Here is a 5,877-nt window from a genome sequence, read left to right on the forward strand (position 1 = left end):
TCTCTGGATTCTCTATTCTTTTCCATTGATCTCTGTGTCTGTTCCTCTGCTAACACCGCATTGTTTTTGTTACCATTTAGTAGTTTTAATATTGTGTAGAGTCCTCTTATGTTGCTCTTTTTCTGATAGATAGTTGTAGCTATTCTAGGGCATGTCCCTTTTTCTTTTTTTTGAGATGGAGTCTTGCTCTGTCCCCAGGCTGGAGTGCAGTGGCGCGATCTCAGCTCACTACAACCTCTGCCTCCCGGGTTCGAGCAATTCTCCTGCCACAGCCTCCTGAGTAGCTGAGATTACAGGCATGCATCGCCATGCCACGCTGATTTTTGTATTTTTGGTAGAAATGGGGTTTCACCACGTTGGCCAGGCTTGTCTCGAATTCCTGGCCTCAAGTCATTCAGCCTCTCAGCGTCCCACAGTGCTGGGATTACAGGCATAAGCCACCACGCCTGGCCTAGGGCACGTCCTTTCTATACAAATTTTAGAATGAGCTTATCTATATCTACAAAAAACCTTGCTGAGATTTTAATAGGAATTGCCTTAAACCTACAGATTGATTTGGAGAGAACTGATATCTTCACTATGTTGAGTCTTCCAATTCATGAACATAAGATATTTTTCCATTTATTTAGGACTTCTTTGATTTCTTTCATTAGCATTTAGCAATTTTCAGCATACAGATCCTGTACATGTTTTGTTAAGTGTACACCTGAGTATTTAATTTTCTTTGGAGTAATTATACATGATAGTAAGATTAAAGTTTTTTATTAATTGAGTTATTAATAACAATAAACAAAAGGCACAGATCTTAAATGTGCAGTTATGAGTTTTGGCAATTGTATACATTCATATAATCACTACCCACAACAACAAATAGACTGTTTCTATTACTACAAAAAGTTTGCAACATGCTCTACCTCTTTCTACTGTATTTCCAGTCATGTCCTCATACCTACACCATAACCAGGTCTTAATTTTTTCCAGCGCTAAGGCCTAATACATGGAATTTTACATCATCTTAGGATAGATTGTCCCACATGAGGGAGACTATCTGCAGTGGTTTATGTTGGAACAATGACATATTGATGTCAATTCATACATTTTGTGGCCTTGTTTAAAAATGCTCCTACTAGTAATTAAAATTGTAAAGACTTTTTCTTGTGAAAGTATAAAGTGATGCTTTTTTCTATTTTGAACATTATGAGTTTAAAAGCCCATTATTCTGATAGAAAATTTTATTTTGCATGTTTTAACTATGTAGGGAAATATGTATGGACAGAAAAAAAACTAGGAAGAAATATAGATGATTCTTTATACTTCTTTGCATTTTCCAAATTTTATGCTAAAACCATGTATCGCTTTCATTGGTATAATAAAGCAGTCACATCATTGTAAAATGTACTTATTTTTTCATAATTATGTTAAGTCTCTTTATATTTGTTTTGATCAAAGCGTCTTAGAGATGTGTTTTCAATTAAGAAGTCCCAGGGTCTCCAAGCTCAGTGGCACTGTCCCGTTTCTTCTCACACAAATGCTAATTGCCGTGGACAATGACACAGTCCTGGGAAGAACCCATGAGAGATCATTAGAGATAAGAGAGATTATTCACCATGTTTGTTTCACTCCCAGGAACATGCACAGTTTTCTTTCTCAAGGTTTTATTTTTATTTTTTTGAGACAGACTCTTGCTCTGTCATCTGGGCTGGAGCAATTCTTCTGCCTGAGCCTCCCAAGTAGCTGTGATTACAGGCACCTGCCACCACACCTGGCTAATTTTTTGTATTTTTAGTAGAGATGTGGTTTTTCCGTGTTGGCCAGGCTGGTCTCGAACTCCTGAACTCAGGTGATCCACCCGCCTTGGCCTCCCAAACTGCTGGGATTACAGATGTGAGCTACCGCGCCCAGCCTCAAGGTTTTAATTTACACTCTTTCCATCTCATAATGTGTAGTGATCATAAAATTGTCTTTATTCTTTTTTGGGGGGGAAAATGGGTGGCGATTAAAAAAAAAATGCAGCTTACATTCACGACAACTATGATATGACAGACTTATCTGGCCATGTGCTGTCAAGACCTGAACACAAACACTCCACAGTGTTGTCAAGCAGTCACACTCCAGGCAGCAAGCTCATTGTTGAATTCGTATTTGATGTACACGAATTCCCTATTTGTGGTTACCGTAAAATTAATTGCTAAACTGCTTTATTGATAACTGTGCTCACATATAACTATTTTAATCGCTTAATGTCTGATTAGAATCACTATCATTAATCTTTGACACCAAAACATTTCTGATTAAATATTTTAAATAATGAAATGTAATTGGTAGAGCTCAGTTACAATGTAATAACCTTTTTGGAGGGAATATTATAATAAAAGTTGATAGCAGCATTGTTTACAAGAACTTTCTGTATGATAGAAATGTTCTCTGTGCCGTCCAGTGTGGCAGCCACTAGCCATATGTGGCTACTAGACATGTGAGATGTGGCTAGTATGACTCAGGAATTGAATTTTACATTTTCATTTTAAATTAATTATAATTTTGATTTAAATAGCCACATGTGGCTAGTGGCCACTATATTAGATGGTGAAGGTTTAAAGAATAAGGCTTAAAACCAAAATGAAAGTCTGCTCCTACTATATACAAGGTTTTTTGCCTTCTATGAATTGGAAATTTAGTGTCTAAGAATCACTGATATTAATAAATCTGTGATAAACAACAGACTTTATTGAGACCAAAGCAGTAAAATGATAATTCGTTTTCATCTTTAGTTTGATTTATGGGACTATTTGGCCAAAGAAGAATGTTTTTCTTTTCTGATACAAAAGGAAGAAATCAATTCAGCAGAATTCATATTGTTTTAACTCGCATGTCGTAAGTTATTATTAGCCTCAGATGGCCTGAAAATAATGACTAAGATGAATATTTGTGTGTTTTGATGTCAGACTCATTTCCTTGTAATTAGAGTCATGAACAACCTCATGGAATTTCAGACAGTGGCAGACCATATGTATAATGGTGGTCCCATGAGATTATGATACCAAGTCTTCGCTGTACCTTTTCTCTGCTGAGACATGTTCAGACGCACACACACTTACTGTTGCTACAGTTGTCTCCAGCATTCAGCACGGGAGCCTGCGGGACAGCTTTGTAGCCTCGAAGCAGCAGGCTCCACCACATCTACTCGTGTGCAGTCGGCTGTACCAGCTGGGTGTGTGTGAGTGTGCTCCTTGATTTCACACAACACAACTGCCCAACAATGCATTTTGAGGCAGAGTCTTGTTCTGTTGCCCAGACCGGAGTGCAGTGGTGTGATCTCGACTCACTGCAACCTCTGCCTCCTGGGTTCAAGCAATTCTCCTGTCTCAGCCTCCTGAGTAGCTGGGATTACAGGCACGTGCCACCATGCCCAGCTAATTGTTAGCAGAGTTGAAGTTTCTCCTCCGTGTTGGCCTCAAACTCCTGACCTGAGGTGGTTTGCCCGCCTCAGCCTTCCAAAGTGCTGGGATTATAAGTCTGAGCCTACACGCCCGGCTGCCACCATTCTTTTTTTTTTTTTTTTTTTAAAATGGAGTCTTACTCTGTCACCCAGGCTGGAGTGCAGTGTCACAAAATTGGCTCACTGCAGCCTCCACCTCCCGGGTTCAAGCAATTCTCCTGCCTCAGCCTCCTAAGTAGCTGGGATTACAGGTGCACACCGCCACACCTGGCTAATTTTTGTATGTTTAGTACAGATGGGTTTTCATCATGTTGGCCAGGCTGGTCTCAAACTCCTGACCTCATGATCTGCCCGCCTTAGCCTCCCAAAAGTACTGGGATTACCGACATGAGCCACCGCCCCCGGTCCATCCATTCTTAATGGAAGACTTACTTTCATCATTTTCTTTACACACTCTGACCACTCCTTCCTACATTTTCTGTTGTGTTCTCTATTGCAGGAATGGAAACAGCTTTTGGGGAAGCTTTGCTTTGTGTTATTATAAAGATGACAATTTCTAAGCCCCCAAGCAGCAGTTTTACAGTTGGAAAGGACCTCAGCCCTGCCACCGCGACCCCGGTGGCTTTGCATTCAGACTATTAGGCCTGGACAGCCCTATGGATACCATTGCTTGGCCTGTGCCACCTTTCAACAGGGACTTGCAGAGAGATAACACTCAAATCCTCACGTGTCATTCCACATCGGGGTTCCTCATTTAGACACACAGACTGAAGAACGTCTGCATTCACCTTCTTGACTAGGGGTCTAGGTCTCCTTTGACTGGTTGGTTCTCCTTCCCCAGCAGGGCACATTTTTCAGCAGAGATTTCTAAAGCAATCAGCTGAAGATGTCACACCTGAGTAACCTAGACGTCCTCCTGGTTGGCTGCCTGCTAGATCTTGTGAAGCAAGACAGCTGAGCTTTCCCTGCTCCTGGGAATGGCTGGCCAGGAGGGCCTTTGCGCCCACATTTTAAGTGGGGTTGAGAAAAGCCTTGGGCATCTTCAGAAACCTTGACATAGTTTAGCTGCTTCCTCTTTCTGGCAGGACTACAAGTATAGCCACAGAAGGCTCCGTGCACAAAGTAAAGACACACCCTTGAGGACAGCACAGCCACAGCAAACTACTAATTAACCACAAAACCAGCTCTAACACATCCAGCTCTTGGGCATAACGTTACTTATACAATGGGCTTAACAAAACTGATACGCAGACAAAGACAGCTTAGGTAGGCCCTTTTGACAATTATTCCTGAAGACAACAGCACTGTGGCTGCTTTAGGAAATTAACAGCAAATGTGTGAAAATTTCTCACCTTCTTAAAACTTGTGAATCACCATCTACTTCTCTGGGAGTGGGAAACTCATTTGGTTTTGGCTGGAGCTTTCACTGGGACAACAATCCGTTCATGGAAGGTCTGAATGCTGCAGAGAGCTTCATAGGTCACATGTGCTAGCATGCAGCTCAGCCTAGGATGCTTCAAAAGAAGAAGTATGCCCTCCACCATGTAAAAAGACCCTAGGGTGAATTACTGTAAGAGTCTAAGTAAAAATATTCATTTAGTTACAGCCATAATTAAAATAGAATTCAGACCAGCCTTAATTCTACTAATTAGAATTTTAATCAAATACTTACTGATACAATTTGAATGTACATTCCCGCCAAATCTCATGTTGATTTGTAATCCCCACTGTTGGAGGTGTGGCCTGGGAAGAGTATTTGGATCATGGGAGCAGATCCCTCATAAATGGCTTGGGTCATCCCCTTGGTGATGAGTGCACGCTCTGAGTTCACAGGAGATTTGGTCATTTAAAAGGGCGTGGTGCCTCCGCCCCGACTCTCTCCCTTACTCCTGCTCTTGCATGTGATGTGCCTGCTCCCGCTTCACCTTCCACAATTATTGAAAGCTCCCTGAAGCTTCATCAGAAGCCAGGCAGATGCCAGCACCATGCTTCCTGTAAAGCCTACAGAACTGAGCCAGATAAACCTCTTCCTTTATAAATTACCCAGTATCGGTATTTTTTCACAGCGATGCAAGAATGGCCTAAAACACTTACATCGTACTTACTGTATGCCAGGCCCCATACTTTAAAAATACCTTTAAAATAATTAAATAATAATAATAAAAATAATAATAAAAATACTAACTCAGGCACGGTGGCTCATGCCTATAATCCCAGCACTTTGGGAGGCTGAGGCGGGAGGATCACTTGAGGTCAGGAGTTCATGACCAGCATGGCCAACATGGTGTAAACCCATTTCTACTTAAAAAAAAAAAAAAAAATCAGCTAGGCATGGTAGCGTGCACCTGTAATCCCAGCTACTCGGGAGGCTGAGGCAGCAGAATCACTTGAACCTGGGAGGTGAAGTTTGCCGTGAGCTGAGATCATGCCACTGCACTCCA

Source organism: Cebus imitator, unplaced genomic scaffold (assembly GCF_001604975.1).
Source record: "Cebus imitator isolate Cc_AM_T3 unplaced genomic scaffold, Cebus_imitator-1.0 Scaffold1, whole genome shotgun sequence".
Classification (NCBI taxonomy): domain Eukaryota; kingdom Metazoa; phylum Chordata; class Mammalia; order Primates; family Cebidae; genus Cebus; species Cebus imitator.